Source organism: Panthera onca, chromosome D1 (genome assembly GCF_046562875.1).
Source record: "Panthera onca isolate mPanOnc1 chromosome D1, mPanOnc1 haplotype 2, whole genome shotgun sequence".
In the NCBI taxonomy this organism is placed as follows: Eukaryota; Metazoa; Chordata; class Mammalia; order Carnivora; family Felidae; genus Panthera; species Panthera onca.
Genome location: NC_138348.1, coordinates 109,654,644 through 109,678,384, shown reverse-complemented (window position 1 = coordinate 109,678,384; position 23,741 = coordinate 109,654,644). Strand labels below are relative to the sequence as shown.

Below are 23,741 nucleotides of genomic sequence, written 5' to 3'. Positions count from 1 at the left end.
TTTTAAGGAGAGGTACTACTGCTAATTATGTAAACCACTGAACTAGGATCTCCTCAAAGACAGAAAGTTGGTCTTGGTTATCTTTGTGAGCCTGATATCTGGACCATTATAGTGGCAGTGAACATGAATACCATGGAATAAATAAGAAATTATAGGAAAAAATTGTATTTAATTAGCTACAGAAATCTGGTTATACTACAGGTCAGATCACCTTTCATTTGTACACATTTTCTAACACATAAAAAACTTATTATTTGCCCTCCATTTACTCTCACATACAACCCTATTTTTTGCTTCATAAAATTAAGCACAATTATAAATTAAATATGTATATTTCTGTTTATTTTGGTTAAATGTTGGGTTGTCCTAGGAGAGAAGTATCCATATCTTTTTTCTTATTGCTGAATATTCAATACTTAATATTATACCTAGGGCAAAGTAGGCCCTCAATGGTAAGTGATAAATGTTGAATAAGTTGAAAATAAGTGATAAATGTTGAATAAGTTGAATAAGAGTGTCAAAACTCTGCAACATTGTATTAAAATGGAGTTATAGAGAATTTAACCCTTGCGCCAGTCAAGAAGTATCTATTGAAAACCCTGAAAAATAAATTAAGGGCTGTATATTTTATACTCTGTGAATCTGATAACTGTTAGTCTGTCCCATGCCTTGGAGGAGTCCGCAGTGTGAAGTCAATATAAACTTCAGTGTGATTACAGCAATGAAGTTGCATGTACATGGTCTACACCAAAATAGCTGAAGCTAATGTTGACCAAGTGGGGAATGGGATCCTTAGTCCCAGGGGAATGTGGAAGAGAGGGAAGCAATCTGACCCCTAGGAGCTACTATGTAAGTAAAGTGTCACTCCTTCACTACCATGTCTCCTTCTGTCCCTATAGTTGTGAGGACAAAAAGTCATTCTGAGACTAACCTTTGTCAGAGAACTGGAGACTCCTGCATACATCAACTATTGATAAGACAGGCTGAAATCATTGTGATATAGCTGCATCTCTTAATAACCTCTTCATCTAATTTTTAAAAAGTGATTCTAACATTTATTTTGAAATCCAACACTGGTGAAAGAATAAAGATTTTTCTTTATTCTTTTTTTATATTTATATATATTTATAAAGAATAACTTTATAAATAATTTTATATTTATAAAGAATAAAAATTTTCCCTATTAGTGTGAACATACACCAGTATATATATATAAACAGACTAACAGAAGAGGAAGTCAAGGAAGACTTCCATGTATATACAGGTGATTGATATATAATAGAGTTGGCATTTCAGATGAGTGAAAAAAAGACAGCATTTCCATTAGGATGCTACAGATCAACTGTGTCTTCATGTTGGAAAAAAAATTCCAAGTAGAGTAAAGATCTTAATTTAAAAGGCACAACTTTACAGCTTTAAAAATAATTGTTTTAATTAAGGTAAAGGTCAATGTGCAGTATAAGTAATACTCTAAAATACAGAAATCCTAAAAAGTATAGACTTTTATTAGTCTCTCAGTAACAGTTCCCAGGTGAGTGGCCCAGATTGTCAGGAAGCTCTGTTTGGTCAGGGACAGGTCTTATCATTGTGTTCCTCCTCATGCATCATCATATATTCCTTGTTGGAAAACCTGAAGCTGAGTCAGGAGCACTCCCATGTTCCAAGTCATGATGGGGCAAGATAGATAGTGCAAGCTCAAGGGAAGGGTCATGATGTTACCATTTAAGGTGCTCTTCATTCCTTTGGGTAGATTCGGACTTACATTTTCTATCAATTTCCTTCTGCCTAAAAGATTTCTTCAAACATGTTTTTAACTGTAGGTCCACTGATGATGAATTCTTTCAGCTTTTGTATGTTTGAAAACGTTTTTATTTTGCCTCCCTATCTGACAGATATTTTTGTTGGGTATGGAATTCTAGATTGACAGTTTTTTCTTTTAGTGCTTTAGTGATGTTGTTCCATCATCTCCTCCTGTATACCGTTTCCTATGAGAACACTGCTGTCGTGCTTATATTAACTCCTTCATACGTACTAGATCTTTGTCTTTTTCTAGTTTTGCAAAATTTATTTAAATAATTTTTTAATTAATAAACTTATTTATTTTTTTTTGAGAGAGACAGAGACTGCACAAGTGAGTGAGGGGCAGAGAGAGAGAGAATCCCACAATGTGCAGAATGAGAGGGAGAGAGAGAGAGGGACAGAGAGTATGGAGCCCAAGCTCACCTAAAGCAGGGCTGAAGATCACCCAATGTGGGGCTTGAACTCATGAACGGTGAGATCATGACCTAAGCCAAAGTCAGGTGCATAACCAAGTAAGCCACCCAGGCACCCCCTGCAGAATTTAGTTATGATTTTCCTTGATGTTTTCTTCATGCTTCTTGTGTTTGGGATTTGTTGAGTTTCTTGAATCTGTGAGTTTGTAGTTTTCTTCAGATTAGGAAAAACTTCAGCTGTTTCTTCTTCAGATATGTTTTCTATACACCCCTCTATCCCAGAAACTCTAATTATATGCATATTGGGATACTTGCAGTATTTCCATGGAAGACAGATAATTTAATCATTTACATTACTTCTTCTGTTTATTTTGGATAACTTCTATTATAACGTCTTCAGATTTATTAATCTCTTCTTTTGTAATGTCTAATCTTTTGCTAACCCCATCCACTGCATGTTTAATCTCAGACATTGTAATTTTCCTCTCTAGAAGTTCAATTTGGGATTTTTCTTTTTCAGGCATCAAATTAACTTTTGAACATATGGAATTTAGTTAAAATAACTATTTTAAAACTTGTCTGCTAATACTAACATCTATTAGTCTATTTCAGTTTTGATTGGTCTTTTTCATCATTATGGGTAATATTTTTCAGCTTTGCTGCAAGCTAGTAATTTTTGGTTGAATGTTCAGTATCACAAATTTGACTTTGTTGAGTGGGGATATTTTTTATATGTTTGTACATATTCTTGAGTTCTGTCTATGGATGTAGTCAAGTTCCTTGGAAACAATTCGGTCTTTTCAAGTCTTGCTTTTTAGGATTTGTTAGGCAAGTCTTGAGCAGTATTTCATGTAGGGCTAATTATTCTCCACTACTGAGGCAAGAACACCCGGAGTACTGTACCCAGTGCCCATGATTTATGAGGTTCTCAGGTCTTCCCGATGGGAACAGGCAATTTTTTCCAGGTCCTTTGTGAGTGCCAGGAACTTTTTCCTCTAGTCCTTCCAGGTGTTTTTCCCTGTTGAGCCAAGGGAATCTTCTCACATAGAAACAATAATCAATGTTGTGCAGAACATATAGGGAGCTCCTTGGAAGAATGCTGGTGGTCTTTGTGCAACTCTCTCCTTACTGGTTCCCTGTCTGTGACCTCCAGCTTCCTTGGTCTCCCCAGATTGAGCTCCACCTCTCTGACTACAGGAATTTGTTCGATGCCTCCTGGTTTGCTTCTCCTTGCACCACAGTCTGGATATTCCCAAAGCAACATACCAGGGAAATCCTATGTCTCATCTTATTTGTTTCCTATCTCTCAGGGATCACTGTTTTCTATTGCCTAGTGGCCAGTGTCATAAAAACTGTTCTATTGTACTTTTTCCTCCAGATTTTTAATTGTTTAAGGTAGAAGTATAAATCCAGTCTGTTATTCCATTTTAAGTGGAAGCAGAAATAGATAGTACTTTAAAAAAAATTGTCAACATTTGTTCATTTCTGAAAGATAGAGACAGAGACAAAGACAGAGACAGAGCATGAGTGGGGAAGGGCAGAGACAGAAGGAGACAGAATCTGAAGCAGGTTCCAGGCTATGAGTTGTCAGCACAGAGGCCAATGTGGGGCTCAAACTCACAGATGGCAAGACCATGACCTGAGTCAAAGTCAGACACTTACCCGACTGAGCCACCCCGGCGCCCCATACTTTTTTTTTTTTTTTTAAGAAACCTGTCTGAAAAATGTAAGCCTATTTTTTTCTTTTTCTTTTTTTTTTTTTGAGAGACAGAGAGAGGTGCTCACACAAGTAGGGGAGGGGCAGAGGAAGAGGAAAAGAGAGAATCCCAAGCAGACTCTGTGCTGTCAGCATGGAGTCTGACATGGGGCTCCATCTCACCGACCATGAGATCATGACCTGAACCAAAATCAAGAGTCAGATGCTTAACTAACTGAACTACCCTACCCAGGTGCCCCACAGGCCTGGTTCTGATGAGCGATTATCTATTTGGATTTAAAAAGGTGAACGTGAAGGTGAAGGAGAAGGAGAAGGAGAAGGAGAAGGAGAAGGAGAAGGAGAAAAAGAAAGAAAAAGAAAAAGAAAAAGAAAAAGAAAAAGAAAAAGAGAAAGAGAAAGAGAAAGAGAAAGAAAACGGCTGAATGGCAATAGTCCTTCTAAACAAGATAATTATAAAGCACCTTCTCTCAAGTCAGAAAGCATTTTGCAATATTATTATATTTCTTTGGGTTTGCTTTTATGAGGCCCATTTATACTAAATTACTTTGTGTAATGAAGGCTTGCTAAAAAACACCTCAGATGCTAAGATTATCAGTTTGGACCTGTGATCACTGTATTGATCTTTTTATGCAGGAGGCAAGATACATCTCACAGCCTGTTTACTCTGTGTGTTTTGTTTGAGAAAGACTCTACACCCCCCACACACTACACAGAAGGCTTGTATAGTTCCACTGCTGCCTCCTGTCAAAAGACCTGAGGGTTTTTTTAATGAAATTATCAGAATTAAAATTATTATAACCTAAAAAATGCTAGCAATAAAAACCCTGATATCCTTGGGCGGGGTGGATGGAGAAATGGTCATTTAAACAAATTATTATCTCTTAGAAGGCACAAAACATCATGCACAAAATATCATCAAACATGCACAAAAATATCAATAACCACACAAATAGCACAAATTTGCTGTCATTGTGTCTATCATACAATGAAACAAAACTCAAAGAATTATTTAATTTTGGAAGGAGATACTATTGAGAAATTATAAACTGAATCATCAGCCTCTCTTTTCATTTCTTTTTTCTTAAGTTTATTTATTTATTTGGAGAGAGAAAGAATCCCAAGCAAGCTCTGTACTGTAGGCACTGAATCCTGATGCAGGGCTTGAACTCATGAAATCATGACCTGAGCCAAAGTCAGATGCTTAACCAACTGAGCCACTCAGGCGCCCATCTTCTGCATTTCTTTTGACAACTTACTGAGATTTCCCCAAAATTGGGAAGGATAGCAAGAAGTGTTGCCTATGTAAAGAAGGGAATGATTGCCTCACTCAGAATATGTCAGGAACATCAAGCAGTTAGACAAAATAGATGCATTCAACTCTCAATGATGAATTTAGATTCCTTTCAACAAGATTTAACATCATTTAAATAATTTAACCACTCAGAAACATTGGCATCCATCTGCCCAGGATGTCCTCACTAAAGAAGGTCATTTTGCACTAAACCAGTGGTTGTTAACTAGGGACATTTGTGCCCTTCAGTGAACATCTGACAATGTCTTGAGACATTTTTTTTATTTTCACAACTGGGGTGGGGAGCTGCTTCTATTCTTTTCATCTATTCAGTTGAGCTAAAGATCCCTAGGACAGCCTCCCCACAACAGAGAATTTTCCAGTCCAAAGTAGCAATGGTGCAGAATCTAAGAAATGGTGCAGAATCTGAGAAATGGTGCAGAATCTGCCCTACACAGGCTTCTGGCACCCAAAGGTACTTAGTAGACCAGCACACACACGAAATAATAAATGCTTTAATCAGACCAAAGCCTTGATGCGTAACACTAGACTTCACTTTTCAGAGAACATTTATGAAAACAAATAGTGTTCACCCTAGGGATTTATTGAAAAACACAGTAACTTTTGGATCCATCCTGAGGTTAGGATACCTGTTACCCAATCTCCTCTAGCTACCTGAAATGTGTGAAAGACTGCAAAGCTCTGGGAAACATCAGAGTCCCCACTCATCAAAAGATGCAGTTATTCTCCTAATACTTCACTGATTATTCATCTGCTGAGGCACATAAACAAGTGCATTTTAAGATAATATTTCTCCCACGGTGCCTAAAAATAGAAGGCTTATAGGGTTAGACTTCCGTTAGCCAAAACTGGTTTCGTCAAGAAGGAATCTTTGGGTTGGGAGAGCAGCACGGATTCATTAGTTGAGCCCCTCATTTTACAAATAAACTCAAGTCCAGAGGAGCACAATGAAAGAGAGCAATTAGCCCACAGGGGGCACTCGTGCAAGTTCCCTTCCCATACCTCATGGCGCCCATGGTGGTGTTTATGTGTCAAGGACCCCTTTATAGTTCAGTAAATAGATGGACTAATTCCCGAACGTCCGAATCAGACTGAAACCATGATTAACAGGAGTTAGGAGCTAGCAAGTTATGAAAATCAAATACCAATTTGTGTTGAAATAGTCCTGCTGGAGCAAGACAGAATTTCCAAATTAAAATAGAAGGTCTATAGTAGGAAAAAGAAGAAAGACTTCTGTAGAAAGACCCAGTTATCTGTGTAATTGTGTTTGCATTTAAGTATCATTCTGAGATTCATGTAGTTGAGATTTTAAGCTTTTAAAAATAGTGAGTTGGGGCGCCTGGGTGGCTCAGTTGGTTAAGCATCTGACCGGCTCAGGTCATTATCTCGGGTTCAGGAGTTCAAGCACCGCCTGGGGCTCTGTGCTGACAGCTCAGAGCCTGGAGCCTGCTTCAGATTCTGTGTCTCACTCCCTCTCTGCCCCTCTCCCGCTCATGCTCTGTCTTTGTCTCTCTCTCAAAAATAAATAAATATTAAAAATTATTTAAAAAATAGTTAATTAACTGTTTTAATAGCCAGGACACTAAAATCGTTACTCACATTGTTAGGAAACAGGGAAGAAAACAAGTACTTTATTCTTCTTCCAGTATTAGCATGCATTATAAGTTTCATCCAAAAAATATTTATTTCGCTAATAAAAGGAAATAAATTAAATTGATTTTCACATTTTTGTCTCATTATTTTATTAATAACCAATATTTCCCTGACAAGAAAATGTCACTTAATGTTTTAACTTCTAATATTAACAGCTTGAGATGCTGAGGCAGAATACAATCAACTCATAAAACCTCTGTAGTTTTTCACAATTTCTCCTTATTTCCCCCACGTGTAGGAAAAGCAGGGAGAAATCATCTCTGTAGATATGTGGCATTTTTCCTTCTATCAGGGGACTCAGCCTCCAACTGATGGTGTCAACATGTCATAGTCGCAAGTAATATGCTTGGACAAATAGCACTTTGGGCAAAATGTCTCATTGTGTTTACTCTGAACATTACAGAAGTACCACTCATAGATAAATTTCAATTTACAGAAAATACTTGACAAAAAAAAAAAAAATGGTTCTCATTTCCGGTATGTTAACATATAATTTCAGACACAAGATATATGGTGACTTTTATAAAATAAAACGGTAACATTTTAAATAATTGGTACTTTAGAGTTAGGGGAGAAAGTGAGTTGGTAATCTTGTTTATGGTGTTTTGGTGGGGAAGGATAGGACCTTAAAAAAGATGATTAGGAGGGCATGCCCTGGAATCCTACAAAGGGTACCACTGGCAATGTTATCAGAGACTGCAGGGGGTGGGGAGGGGAGGGCACTATGGTTCAGCTTCACTGTAACCTTCTCACAGGGTATTGATAACCATGTATGTGATTATTTAAATACATTTGCTGCTAATAAAAGACTTAAATATGACTGAATTTGTAGGAGTGTTATTACTAAGGCCTCGAAGTAGAATCTCAAATTTACCTTTGTGCAGAAAAAAAATGCTTTAAGAATTGTTTTTCAAAGGGAGAAACTGATTTAAGACAATTCATCTCCTTGAGTTAAATATGCATGCATTTGGGAATAACCAGCATATAATTTAGCAGTTGAAAAACACAGCATTTTGTGCTAGAAATACAGACACTGATAAATCATTAACATAGTGCTATGCTTTAAACACATATGGAACTGCTCATTATAATAAAGATTAATAACATAATTAAAAGATAAGCTTTTTTTTTAATTTAAGAAGATGATTGATACTATTTTCTAAGAGCACTTGATTTTTCATTCTGATATGCAGAAAAGAATAAGAAACCTTTATCTCAAGAAACATCCAATCTTTGGTTATCTAACTTGTGATACTAAGGGAATACTTACTTTACAAATCACATCTATAACATTTATCAAATCATTCTACTAAATACATCTATATTGTTTAACTGCACAGATTGAAATTTCCTTCTAACTAATATCACAAGGCACTCCTTGTTAATGGCTCATTTTTTAACAACAAAGTATGTTAATTGCTAAAACTTCAAAGCTCTTAGAAGTTTCTGTTTTGAGACTACCACTAAAAAATAATGCTACTGACCAATTCTCTCTCTGTTAACTAATGAAAATCATCTTCTGTCAAAATGCAGATCTTAACAACAGGTAATCTGGAATAAATTTCTAGTCTAAAAGAATCTTTACAATATTATGGATTCAAAAAATGATTTAATAAAAGCTTAAATATGTAGAAATGGCATAAAGGAATTTACAAAGAATTCTAATAGTAAGGATTGTGTATTCATCAATTTATAAGTTAATCCATTTAAAGTAAAAAATTTACATTAGTTTTTCTTTATATTTTTAATATTTTTATCTATTTATTTGTAACTTATTCTCAAGACCAAGCACCAAAGTCAACCAATAGAATAACTTTCCTTTCAATAGAAATAACCCTGAAGTCGAGCCCTTTTAATAATAATGCACAATTTCAAAGAACAGAAAATCCCTCAAAAGAAATGTACAATGCAAAATGTGAGAACTCCTTTGCCCTTTGCCCATTCCTTCCCTTCAGCTTCCTTCCCTTCCTTTCCTTCTGAAGGTTATTATGTAACAATTCAATCTCAAACACTTACTAGGCATTGTGGAGGAAAGGAAGGACAGAAAGACTTTATTCACTTACTTCAAGGAACCTGAAATCTTACAAAATTAAGGAAAGATAGAAACCTTATTTCTTAAGAAAAAATATACATGTGGTCAACAAATATCACTTTCAAGATTTTAGATAATAACATTACTACTTTACAATTTTACAAAAACTGAAAATAAAATTTGCAAATATAGGATTTTCCACTTACATTCTATTTAAAACAAATAAAGTTCCTCTATGAGAAAATGGCATATATTATAATGATGTCCATGCTTACTGCTGATAACTAAATTTCTTCAGAGAAAATTGAGTTCATTTTACATCTCGAAAGAGTTCTATATCTCAGAAAACAATGGACTTGATAGATGTGTAAGAAAAAAAAATTAATGACTTTAATTATTAAACATTAATAATTACCCTCTTTCTTTTATAAGCCATTATTTTTTTTCTTTATAAGAATTGATAGCATGGACACGTTTATCCCCCAAATGAAAGTAAAGTAACAAAATTAAATTCTTGAGTTACAATGTAGAACTCTTGGCCACACATCAGAATCAAGGGGGGAGATTTAAAATTGCTGTTTTGGTTCTCACTTCCAGAGATTTTGATTTAATGAGTCTGGAATGAGACGTGGGACTTGTAACTCCCTCTAGAGTTTCTAACGTGCATCCAAAGTTGAGAACCACCAAGTGTAGAACATCATTTCAGTTTCTGCTGGAGACAAGTCGTTTAAATAGCCCGGCCCTTTCCCAGCAAATGGTTTTAGCAGCGCTGTGTAAATACTTTCATATGCATTCACACATACATAATACCTTTCAGTTTTGAGAAGGAAACACAATATTCCCTCTTGCTCTTGGAAGACAACATTCCTGTATGTTGAAGACTTTTGAAAGCAATAAGAATATATGTTTAATTAAAATATTAGCAAATTGGGTAGAACTATGAATACTCCTCTGACTTCATACATTTCAGTTGGTTAGAGACAGAGGTTTCTTTGAGACCTCAGCACCTGTTTTTGGGTGGGTGGCAACCCAGGCTCATATATAGTGTTTTAGAGAGTCTACATGGCTAGGGCCAATAGAACTGTCAAGAGAAAGAACCTCATCTGGGAGTGTTGGTCATTAGAGCAAACCTAGGACAAGCATGGTGGCTGGGATGGAGGGCGCTGTAGGCTTACGGATGCTGAAAGCAGTGTTGTCTCTGAAAGTTGTCATAGACCAGAATCTGACCCATCACTTACTTGCTCAATAATCCTGGGCAAATTACTTCTCTACATTGTGTCATCTATAATACAGAGATACTGTACCAGCGTAGGTGGTAGATCCTAAGTGTTGACTCATATCCAACATGAAACATTAGATTATTAACTTGTACTAGGAAAATACTTTTTTAATCTTCTCATAGTACAAGGGCTGGGGAATTTCCAGGTTCACAGACCTTATTCCACAGATATAGAAACCTAATCCAAAGGGTAAATGACCTAAAGAATGCAGCTAGTAAGGATGAGAGTCCAAATGCAAACATAATTCTTATGGTTTCTACCGAATTGGTCCTTCCATAACATCTTGGTATTTCTCTTTCTTAATTCTTTTTTTTTTTTCATTACTAGAGATGAAAATGCACAATGATAATTTGTATTTCTACAAACCTCCACAAAAGCTGCTTAGTTATATAGCATTATCAAAGGAATAAAACAAGGGAAATTATTTTCTGAAAAATTCTTAAAAAAAACATTCTGTGAACTAATGCCTACAATAAAATTCAAATACAACAACCATCATCATAACTAAGCCTAAGGAGACATGGCTATTAAATGCAATGTGCTATCCTTGATGCCATCTTGGAACAGAAAAAGGACAGTAGAGGAAAATTGAGGAAATCTGAATAAATTATAGATTTTAGTTAATAATAATGCATCCATGTGGGTTTATTAATTATAACAAAAGTGCCATACTACTGTTTGGAGAAAAGTGGATGTAGACTATTTGGGAACTCCTTGTACCAACTTTGCAATTATTCTGAAAATCTATAACTATTATAAAATAAAAACTTTATTTTAAAATGTAAATCATCTGATCCTCCACCAATAAAAGGACACATTTTCAAAGTTGTTTTTTTTTTTTAATCTTTACAAGTGTTAATATATCCTAGTCATGTTATTACTGTTGTTACCAACATTTTTCCATTTGGGCATTAGATGGCGCTCATGCTCACTTTACTGAGCCGGTTGACTTAATATCAGCAATAGATCTCTCAACTCCAATATGTTTCTGGAAGATTTGGCCCAATATTAATTTTAAAGGTAAATTGTTTGAAAACAAAGTTAACCCCATAAAAAAAGTTTAAATAATTACCTTAGGTTGGGAGGCAAAATTCAAACAATGAACAAAACCGGAAATTAAGAAATCATTAAGTAGTATTCATAAATCTTAAGGGCTCCAAAGGCAAACTTCAAGGCATCTACAGATCTCCTTAAGATGTTCATATATGTTGGATCCATCATGTTTATCAGATTTTCAAAGGATCCATAGATACCCCAATATTTGAGAACAATTATTTTAATATACCTTTCAGTTTCAAACCATGTCCCTATCTTCAACATTTACCATTAAATTTTGCATTTAATACACAATTTTAAAAAGTTCAACTGAATAAACAAACTGATGAGAAGAATGAATGAAAGGAAATTCTATGCTGAGCCCAAATGTCACCCCTTCCCTTCCTCTAAATACTTACATTATACTTTTTTACAACTCAAGTCATTGGACACTTATTTATCTATGTATCTCTCATCAATATTTGCAAACTAAGATTGAAAAGCACCTTTTAAACAAGGGATCTTGAATTGGTGGTTTTATACCCAGTCCTGCCACTGCTTATCATATTAGTCCTGTAATTGATAAAGGAACATCATCCCAGAACTTTATAAAGTTGTAGCTTTAGATCATCCCAAATCTGGCTAAAAATTAGAAGAAACTAGTTAATGGCTGCAAAAAGAAAATAAAAACCTTAGCAACTGGGGCTAAAATTACAACTCAAACCTCAAAATTGTTCTTTTAGTGCTGCTTCAGTCCAGCTGTGATGTTTTTATTTTTGATGGCATTCTCTAGCACTAAATAAAAGGCTAATAGATTCTCAGGAATCAATGAGTCCATGGACTAGAAGAAGTCATCTGATTTAACCAGGGCTCTGCTTTTAACCTGGGCTTTGAGAGAAAGCTCTGAAGTTTGAAATGAAAGGCTTTGTAATATTTATTTCTAATTAACACAACACTTGATGATGCCATCTAAGCAAGCAACGGGAAAAAGAGTAGGAAACCTTTTTCTTCAAAAAGGTAACATGATAAATGAAGAACGTATACAGAGCAGTCATCAAAGACCAATTCTATGTGTGTGTGTGTGTGTGTGTGTGTGTGTGTGTGTCACACACACACAATGTTAATTTTAAGGAATCTCTTCACACAAAGAACTCCGAGAACAGTTCATGTGTACGGATTTGTTTTGACCCCATTTTCTGAGCACGTGAAATGTGGGATAAGAACTCAGTAGCTTCAACCACACTTTTCTTTTTTTTAATTTATAAAGGGATTTCTGATTCTTTGTGTTTACTAATGTGTGACTTTATAAGACTATTAAAATCTACACAGTTCTTTTGATATATTTTATTATGGGGCCAAGTCACCTATATATTCCTAAAACCACCCCACTGCTTTACTGCCCTGGGCCTTTATTGTTGCTTTTTACCTGATTTGACTCCCTTCCACCACTTGCCTGGAGGACATTTTCAGACACCCAGCTTGGCCATCATCAGTGCTCTGTACCCATGCATAAGCTGCTCTCTCTGCTCTCCCCAGTCCTTGACCTATCTGGATGGCCTCTCACCTTTCACACCACAGCTTATAAATCGTTTCTTCCATGTAGCCTTTCATCAGGAATATAGGTGTCCCGGCATAAATTGTAGTCACTGCATTTCCCCTAACAGGCACTACGTTTTGTTCATTTGTTTTCATTATCTATCTCTTTGACATGGTGTTAATCTCTGAAAAACAAGGGTAGCATATGTCTTGCTTACTGTTATATCTCAGCACCTACCAGAACATTTCTGCATATAGTAGTGGCTCAATAAATATTGAAGTGAAATATGAATAAGTCATTTCTTTCAACACCTCAGAATATGACTATGCCTTTTGAATTAGATATCTGAAACGTGTCTTGTTTTCTTCAACTGTTCCTCTTCATACAAGAAATACCCTAAAATGCAGATTTAACTAAAGAGTAATTTGCCAGAAACTTGCCTAAGATACTCCCCCATGTGTTTTAATTTCACTTCTACCACCAAGTGAAAAACAACAAGATGAACAAACAGAAGAAACTGAGTCAGGTTAAGTGACTGTATCGGAGCAATGGCACCTGCCCAGTGGAACTGACTCTCTAAGGGTTACCTGTGAGGGCTGTAATCGGGAGCCAGGCACGTGGCAAAATGAAGCCGGTTCCCACTTTCTTATTGACACTAGCCACTAAAACATCGAGCTGTGATATCCATTTGGCATATGGAACAGAACATATATATCCTACAATTACCAAAATTACATCAAGTACTTTAAATGTAAATAGGGACGGGTATCATCAGAACAAAAATCAAGCCATGGCAGATTACCATTCTTTAGTATAAAGTAACACATTTCAATATGCAATTTGTTTCTGTCACAATATTAAAAAAGAGTATATTCTCATAGAAAGGACTTAGAAGTGTTTCAGGGTACCTTGAACCAAACATCAGAAATGGTAAGATACCAATTTTTATTATGAACTTAAGAGGTGGTCAGGAACAGACACATGCATGTCTAATTAAGTGCCTGAATCTCCAGTGACTTTCACAGTGACAGCATTGGACCCAACTTCTTACACCAGATTGTTTCTGTCCCTTTTATATAGCCATGCATGGACTATGCATTACTTTTTTTGGAGGGGGGGGGAGAAGCAAATAAAAGCAAATGTTACACAGTATGATTCCCCCTTTTTCCCCCAATAGGCAGGCAAGAACAGACTGTGGGTTTTAAGCATTTTAAGGACTTTTGATGTGATTAAGAAAGCTATCAAGAGGCTGAGACTCAGTCGTGTCTATCTTGTAAATAGGTGATTGATACAAATTTATTAGGTAAACAAGAAAACTTAAGTTGTACATTAGCAGATTATATTTTTGATCCAGAGTACTGACATGGGCTACAGGATGGAAAATGACTTTAGACTTTTGGCTGAGGAACAAAGATGGCAGGTTAAAGGAGTTCTTACTGAAATATGAGTGGTAATGCTGATGGAGAGGAGGAGCCGTCTTGGAGATTTAGGTGGCAAATTGATGGGACTTGGTGACCAAATGCAGGTAAGATTAAAAGAATTATGAGGATGTCCAAAACTCTGGATTAGTGTGCTAGGTGTCATGGATTGGAATAAAGGCTAAAGAAGAAAGAATACATTCCTTTGGGTGAGATGAACATTTGAATGGGAGTGTTAAATGTGAGTTAGATTTGAATGGGAAAAATCAGCTCTGAAGTGGTTCCACATGCCGTGTCTTTGGCAGATTGACCAGTGAAACATGGGGCAAGAAGGACAAACAGCTGGGTGAATAATTTTGAGGAACAAAATATTGAAAAGATTCATGATCAAAGTACAGCCAAGTCCACAGTCTGAAACTGTAGAGCAGACACACGTAGGAGTTGTGGATCAGGGCAAAATGGCAGGACAAAACCAAGAAGTAGGTGATGCATAAGGAGGCAAGTGATGAAGCTTGAGGCAATGAAAAAAAGGGGACCTTAAACGTAAAGAAAACCCATCAGGACAAGAGTCAGTCCCTTAACAAAGCCTAAGTTCTGGAGAAAGAAGAAAGTAGGCAAAAAGGACATCCATGTTGCGGTAAGCAGAGACTCAGAGGCCCATCCTGACCATGGGAGACCAAATTTGAGAGATGTCCCGAGAGAGGCAGCCCATCTGGAGACTTTCCCACTGAGAGTCCCCTGAACCTGACTCACAGAATCTGGCAAAGAGAATCCAGACACTGGCATTTTCCCACATCTGCAAGATGAGAACATGTAATGAGGATATGAGCTTCTCAATTAGATGCCTTTGGTCTCTTGATCTGGGAAGGAAACCACAGCCATTCTTAATTTCTTAAGCCTCAGAAGAATTTTCAATCTCCTAAACACAGCACTAAGGTCACATTTTTTAATTGCTCCTTTGCCCCAGTCATTTAGAAAGAATTCAACAGAAGAAAAATACTGTAACACTTCTGAAAAAAGAAAATCACAGACCTCTTAAAAAGGAAAACAACGCATGTTCAGAAACTAGACTTAGTTTAGTTTAGTAACTGAAATCACTTAGAAATCTTTAACTGGCTTCTCTCCTCTCCTTTCCTGTTGTTCCCACCTTAGCTGGGGCTTTCACTCTCTTACCGAGTACCACCCTGATGTACCAACTTGTCTACCTGTGTCTAGCTTGGTTCCTCTTCAATCTTCCAATACATAGCTTCCAGGTGGTACTTTCTAAAATGTTCTAGGACATTCTTCTGAAAAAGTTTCTCCCCAACTAAAATCTCTCAATGGTTCCTGACTTCCTCCTGATTAATATCCAGACCCCTTTGCAAAGAGTTCATATTTTTTAATGGCCTGGCTCCTTGCCAACGGCCCTGCTTCATCAGACACTCCTTATAATTTCTCCTCTTAAAACACCATGTGCCTTCTCATTTTCTAAATTCAAAGAATAATTTCACACTTCTGCACTTTGGATATGCTATTTCTTCTGCTTGTACTGTCCTCCTACTTTAATTACCTGAGAAATTCCTACTCAATCTATTAATCTTCAACGCTCATCTCACATTCCCTCTTAATAAAGACTTCCCTGCTTTCTTGACCTCCCTCTTCCCACCCTTCACCAGCCATTATCTATCATCCCATCCGCTTTGCTATTCTGGTTTCTTGTACACTCCTCTACTTTAGCCTGTATAAATAATAGTAGACTCTTAAAATCTTACTGAAGAGATGAAGAGGTCATTTCTGTAGCAATCCAGACTAATCTTTGGAAATCCCTAAATTCACAAAGCCAGAGCATCATAAATTTCTCCCAAAAATGTTTCTTAAGAAGGAGACAAAACATATGTGTATATGAATGTGCAGATGATGAAAAACAGTCTCAGCTCACTGACTAGCTCCCTGCCCAACTCCTATCTCATGGACAATTTAAATATATGTCTAAGTGAAATTACTATTTATGGTGTATAACTACTCTGTACTTACTAGTGAACTATTCAAACTAAGAATGTAAATTGTATAAATACTAAGGATCAATATTATAGCACTTACTTGTTTAAACATTTGCCACTCCATCCCAATCTACATTCTATGAAAGGACAGACCATGTCTATTTATTTTTGTGTAAGAAATAGTAAATGTTCAATAGATTTTAGATGAATAAATGAACCACATACCTGAAATTGCAATGTTTAAAAAAAAAATCACAAAATGCTCATTCCCTGCTTCCCTGGTTTTGAGAAGAATGCAACCACATCTTCCTGTTTATAAAAAGTAATATTGCTAGAAGAAAAGATTTACTTCATTCAGTACTGATTTATTTCAGTATATATTCATTCACCAACCAAATATTTGTTGAGTTCTTACTATACGCTTCACACTGTTCTATGTATTGAAGATACAGGAATAAATACAATAAGACGAGGTCTCTGCTTTTATAACATCTGCATTCTAATGGAAATACAATAAGCAAATAAATGAAAATCTCCATACTACCACAAATTCATATTTTTAAAAATGACTCTGTTCTTTAAGGTTTTTTTAGTGTTTGTTTATTTTGGGGAGAGATAGAGACAGACAGAGTGCAAGCAGGAGAGAGGGAGACACAGAATCCGAAGCAGGCTCCAGGCTCTGAGCTGTCAGCACAGAGCCCAACACAGGGCTTGAACTCATGAACTGTGAAATCATGACCTAAGCTGAAGTGGGATGCTTAACGGACTGAGCCACCCAAGCGCCCAACCTCTGTTCTTTTCAATACCTGGTAAAAAGATATGGGAGCTGAAGTCAGGAGGAAAGAATTGGTGGGGTCTGTTGTCTACTGTTGCCACTACACAATGCAAACTCTGAGCTTTGCAATTTCAGATTTTGGCTATCTTTCAAATCTTTGTAGTGTTCCTAACCTATTTGTATAAATAGCATTGCCAACTGACTGACTAAAATAATTTTTCATTTCTCTGGGCTGGGTGTGTGACTTTGCAAACAAGCAACTTTGCCAGGAAACTGAGTGGTGAAAAAAATCTTACTTTTGTCATAGGGAGAGACTTAGCTGAGAAAACCAAAGGGGGCAAAAATACACAGTCTTGTAGTGGTAACTGCCCTTTAGAAATTCAGTATAATTTAAGTAGAGACCATTTTCTACAATGACACAAGTCAGCCAAACATTGTAAAATCAGCAGGGGGAAAAATGACTCCTTCAATGATGAACTAGCTCTTTTTGTAAATTTGGAGGAAATCATACCTGTCAGAATCACAACAATTAATTAAGGCAGGGCTTGGAAGATTGAAAACATCTTGATGGTTTCTCACAACTATTCTGTCCTTTGGAATAAGCTTCCCTCCACATTCCTCCAGTATCCAGCTTAAGGAACCCATCTTTTGAACCCTTCTCCCTCATGACATTTAGTACCACTGTGCTCTATATATTTCAACTAGTTCATTGATGACATTGTACTCTAATTATTTTTATAAGTCTGCTTCCTATTCTAGATAATAATCTTGTTCCCATGTACATCTTTAATCCCCAGAAGTCATCTTTCTGGAATGGATGGAATGAATGAATAATTATAGTTTATTTTCTACAATGGCTTCACCAAGCATATTATTCTATAGTGATAAGGAAGAAAAGTCACTCCTTCAATGGCTAAGCAACTTCCTTTAATTAAAATGATATATTTTTATATTCACATTCTTCAACTTTACATACACACAGTTAGCTTCAGAAGACTCTTATCCACCTTTGCTGAATTTGTTCATGATGACAAAATGGAACACTTAATGAATCTTTAACTTAAAAATGTTAAATATCAAATATTATAATTGCCTTTCCATACTGCCAACAACATATTTAGGCAAATATGTTTGCCTAAACATAAAAGGCAAAGGACATGTTATCCCAAACAATGAAATGTTTAATGGGATTAGAGTTAGTGAAAAACTAATATTGGGAGAGGAAAATTCTTTAGGCTGTGACTTAAGGATGGGCAGTTTTTCTCTTACAGAAAGTAAGAGACAGTGTACTCATTTGTGAACAAGAGCTGTATACAGAAATCATTTCTTAACCAAAGCTAAGTAAGAAGGATAGGGTAAAAAGAGAGTAGAAAACACAGACTAGATTTGATAAAAAACAATATCCTTATGCTACGTCATTTATCTGCTATAAAATTATGTGTAAAAATATAGTCCCTGAGAAAAAAATAAGGTAGTAATGGAAAATTCAGAATTGGAATAGTCACAGATGGCTGTAATCTAAGATTATTTGTTACATTTTAGCACTGAAATGCTTTCTGAAATACTTATTTTCGAACAAAGTAACTTATAGGCCACTGAACATTTTTCTGGTCAAGCTTGCCAAAGGAACTTATTTTTCTAAATCAGTGCTTGTTAAACTGCTGGTTCCAATCTTTGCGTGAGTTGTAAGGATAAGAGTTGTTTTATTATTCTTGTTTTTTTAATTATGTATACCTTATATACACACATGAACATATATGTGTGCTGTGGCTCAGGGCGTAAAATGTATTTATTATGAGTTAAAGTCAGACCATTTCAAAGCTGTCATTTTAAAGACCTTAACAATGTTTAATGGAAATGTCTGAATTGCCTCAGTAAAGATTAACTCAAGATATAAATGAAGTAAATGAATGCCTATAATACATCAGTGGAGGACCCTAAGCACTCACTATTTCCTCAGTAAGTTAATTTCCCAACATTGGTCAAGGTGCCTTTCTCTCTCCACCTCACCTTAAAGCCCCACCATTAGCGCCCCCTGGAGTTTTACTGAGATACAACTGACAGAACACTGCAAGTTTAAGATGTATGACACCTTGATTTGATTTACTACCACAGTATTAACTACCATCTCTCTCCCCCTGAGACATAGTTGCCATTTCTCTTCTGTGCTAAGAACAATGAAGGCCCACTCTGTTAGCAACAACTCAAGTATGTGATGCAGGACAGTTAGCTGTAACCCCCATGCTGTGCATTAGATCCCCAAATTCACCAGTCTTACAACTGAAAGTTTATACCCTTTGAACTGTAGCTCCTCCGTTAAGACTAAAAAAAAAGGGGGGGGGGGGGCACCTGGGTGACTCGGCTGGACGTCCGACTTCAGCTCAGGTCATGATCTCGCAGCCCATGGGTTCAAGCCCCACATCAGGCTCTGTGCTGACAGCTCAGAGCCTGCAGCCTGCTTCGGATTCTGTCTCTCCCTCTCTCTCTGCCCCTCCCCTGCTCATGCTCTGTCTCTGTCTCTCAAAGATAAATAAACATTAAAAAGTTTTTCAAAAAAGACTGAAAAAAGAAATCTGCTTCAAGATCATTTCTTAATGATTTTTATTAAAATGAGATGATCTTTAAAGTCTAGTTTTAGTTATTTAACAGCCAGAAGCCGCAGAAAGACTGGCTCTGAGGGAATAAGATGCTGAGCACAAATACTATGTTTTCCTAATGAGAGAGAGACGAGCAGTGGCAGACCAGCCCGGGGCACTCACTGTAGAAGAAGGGGAGCTGGGGCAGGGAACCAGGACTCCTCAACAGCCGGAAGCGAAGAGTGCGGATGCTGGGCCAGGAGGAGGAGGGACCTCGGGATGCCCTAACCTGAGTAGCAGAGGACATCAGGAAGTATCTCTTAGAAACACCGTGACTCTTTTTCTGAGGATGCATTCAGCAACGCCTCCCACAGGATTATTCCTCCAGCTCCTGGGGACTGAAGCACGTGGTTACATGTACACTCTAGACTGTAACTGGTCAGTCACAGGGTATGACTGTGGGTGTGAACAGATCCCAGTATATGAATCTCCCTCCACCCCATGTCCTCCACACAAATAAATCTGAGTTCCTTTCTTTTATCTGTAAAACAAGAAAAAGGAGGATAACTAATATTTTGGAGTGCTTTTCCAATGTGCTTTTTAACTAAACACCTTCTGAAGAACACAAAGCAAGCGTATTATTATCACCAGAGAAAACCCAGAGCTGCCATGACCCACACAAGTTCACAAATCCAGCAATTACTGAAGAACTAAAGCCCTGAGTCTGCACTCCAAATCCTTTGCCCTTTGTACCGACTGCTTTGCCATTTCAGAAAGAACAAAAGGAACCAAAATCAAAGATATATTTTCCTTACTCCCTGGCTCTGCCCTTGGCCTGCCGTGGTGTTTGGTCACTTTAAGAATATCTGGTAAATCGGAGATGATTCGGGGCTTCATGTGTTCATTTATATTCTCTTTCACAATAGGTTGAAAAAACACTGCATTTCATAAACTCTAAGACTCCATAAATTGTAAGATCCATGATTATTTTATGTACCGCCAAGAAAGTAAAAAAATACATAAGCAGTTAAACCATAACATGGTGCTTTCATATCTCTTTGAATTTCCTTTGACAAATACTGAAATATTTCTTTAGACTTATTCAGAGATAAATTTTTTATCACATTCACTCTGGGAACCCGTAAAAGCCAGTATGAGCGAAATAATTTGGTGAAGCAATTCCTAACAGTTCCTCGTGTCCCAACTCTAACTCTTATGACCCATTTTTCAAACTTCCATTACTGTTGTCCATGGCTTTCCACCTGCACATCCTCTGTGGCCACAGGTTCATGATTCAACAAGTCTGATTGAGGAAACGTCTGGATTTCACCAAACTATGAACAAAGGAATGTTTCAAACAATCACTATGTCTCATAGTCTTTCTTCAAATAATCTTTAGAGGTTTTGTGGATTGAAATATCTAGGGTTGCATTTGTGTACGCAAGCCACCAGAAGTAACGAGTCTCCAGAAGCACAGTCAGGAACAACTACTTCAGTCTGGCTGACTTTGTAATGACCCAGTCCCTGGGTTCAGTGACATTAAATGGGGTGGGAGTGGGGGAAACCATGTGTTTCAAAGTTCTTTAAATAAAGCATGTTTTCCTTGAATTGTCTTTTAATTTTCCCTTTAAAAACAATAGGTCACAGGGGTGCCTGGGTGGCTCAGTCGGTTAAGCATCCGATTCTTGATTTCAGCTCAGGTCACGATCTTGTGGTTTGCGAGTTGGAGCCCCATGTCAGGCTCCACACTGTCAGTTCAGAGCCTGCTTGGAATTCTCTCTCTCTCTCCCTTCCTCTGTATTTGCCCCTCCCCTGTTCACACTCTTGCGCTCTCGCTCTCTCAAAATAAATAAACTTAAAAAAATTTATGAACAGATTTAGATAAGATACTTAACCGCCCAATTCCTTCCAGGGAGTCAGCCAAAATTAGGCAAATATTCAAAATCAGTTAACCAAGAGTGGCCAAACATAATAGCTGACACTTATTGAATACTACAAGGTACCGGATGCTGTGTTTCATGTTGTCTCTAATTCTTACTAGCCTGCATGGAAGTCTTTGTTATACATTTTACAGACCAGGAAACTGAAACTCACGGAGATTAAGCAGCTAGCCCACAGTGAAGAGGCAGTGTATGCCAGAGCCTTAATTACAACCCTCGAAAGATCCTTCACCACCTCGTGTATAACCCCCACTTCTTCTCTCTACTCTCCTTATGGGCTTATCTCCATGTACAAAGCATTCCTTTTGGAAACTGTTCCCACCCGCACTTCCTTCATTCCGTTCTCCATTTGTTTTGTTCACTCTCCTCACTCCTGAATACTTTGTGGTGAACAGTAAGATGTCCTGATTCTCACTAGACACAACCCCAGGAATCCTCCTCTTCCCTTCCCATTCCCCATTGGGGTTTCTCACAGGTGTCAGGTGGCTACATCTTGCTTTCCCCCCTCAGGAGCCACAGCCTGAGGCCAGCCCCACATGGTCCCCCACCAATCTGATAGCCCCAGAGGGGCACTGCCTCCCCACCCTCACTGACGGGGCTAGTCCTTGCCAGAGGAAGGCAGGGCAGGGGACACACGTGCTGCTGAGTGCCACTGGTAAGGCCTTGAAATACTTTCCTGACAGGTGTTTAGCTTCTAGGGTGATGTGATTAAATAACATCTGAGGAGATGATGTCGGCAACCTCTTTCTTGTCACCAAAACTTTACCGGTGTGGTTTTCTCTACTGAATTGCTAATGTCCTCCTCTTCTGAGGATGGTCCAATATCACTTCTCCTGTGGACCCCTCCTCAGGTGCTCATCAGAAAGGATGACTCACTCTCCTCCTCACACCCTTCTGAGGGTCTTACCATCTTATGATATCATAGTTCCTCTCACGTCTAGTTGTGGAACCTCTGAGCAGAAAGCATGACTTCTTTAGGGACATTTATTGCCAGGCCGGGCAACAGAAATACAATGCAGGCCACATATGAAATACAGAATTTTCTAGTAATCATAATAAAAATAAGACACAGTTCATCACATATTTTACTTAACCTAATATATCCAAAATTTAACAATTTCAAAGTGTAATCAAACTGAAAATTAAGATTTTTATATCCATTTATTTTATAGGAAGTATTTGAAATCTAGTATTTTTCTTTTCCATCACATCTCAGTTCAGACTAGCTATGTGTAAAGTGCCCACAGGCCACTGTGGCTCAGGACCAGAATACTGGACATGGCAGCTGCAGACCTACCTACTGAAGCTTGAAGAGGAGGAAACAGATGTCATATTTTTACCAAATGAAAAGGGCCGTGCGATGAAACAATCAGCAAGGTGTGCTGGCATTGTGACTCATGGGAGAAGGAATAAGGAAAAACATAAAGTAATCATAGAAACTAAGCTTTCAACAATGAGATCTAGTGTTTCATTAGTAGAAACAGAGAAATTACTGGAAATAGGAGGATTTGGGGACCAAAATAAAAGGTGGAAAGTTTTGAACCATTGGCTAACTATTCTGAAGGGAAGAAATGTAATGCTTTTAAGCAAAAATGTGGTCTCCCCTTCCAGCACCACCCACATACAGGCATTGAGAGAAAATTTTACAATGGTAATGACAACAAATGCACATGACCTCTCATTGTGCAAATACCAGCAATTACAGCAAACATGATGGATTTTACCATTAAATGAAATGTCACAAGTGCACTGAATCCTTTTAGTTCTTAATCTAGATAGGCGCTTCATGAATTTGACTAGCATTCATTTCTATATAGTGCATATGGCTAAAGAGACAAGCCTGAATACAGTTATGACCTTTGACTATGTAAGAAGCCTGCTCATGTTTCATTCCTCAGGCTAACAGATTTATTATTTGATAAGAAGAAATGACCCCACTACATCTGGTTAGTCTTACTTACTTAGCAATTGCAGCCTTCCAAATAAGTGTCGTTTGAGCTGTTTTATCACACTTCGTGATGTTATCAAAATACATTCAACAAAATCAAGTAATAAGTAGAAAAAAAAACACCAGGCACCCGGAATTTCAGACAGCTGATGTCTCAATAGGGAAAGAGATGTTGAAGACGTTCTGCACTTCAGAAGTACCCTTTCCATGAAGAACCAATTATGGTTTCCTTTGGTATTTGTCTGCTAACCTAACATTTAGTTTTTAATAATAAGGAAAAGTAAATAAAAATGGTCTTTTGACCTTTGATAGGTTCCCGCTAAGGG

At 37.3% G+C, this 23,741-nt stretch overlaps 1 protein-coding gene across 2 annotated transcripts in view; it reads right to left on the bottom strand.

Annotated features, from left to right (window-relative positions):
• The window catches only part of GUCY1A2 (guanylate cyclase 1 soluble subunit alpha 2), a 331,166-nt gene that overhangs the window by 52,013 nt on the left and 255,412 nt on the right, over positions 1 to 23,741 (bottom strand). The window lies entirely within an intron of this gene.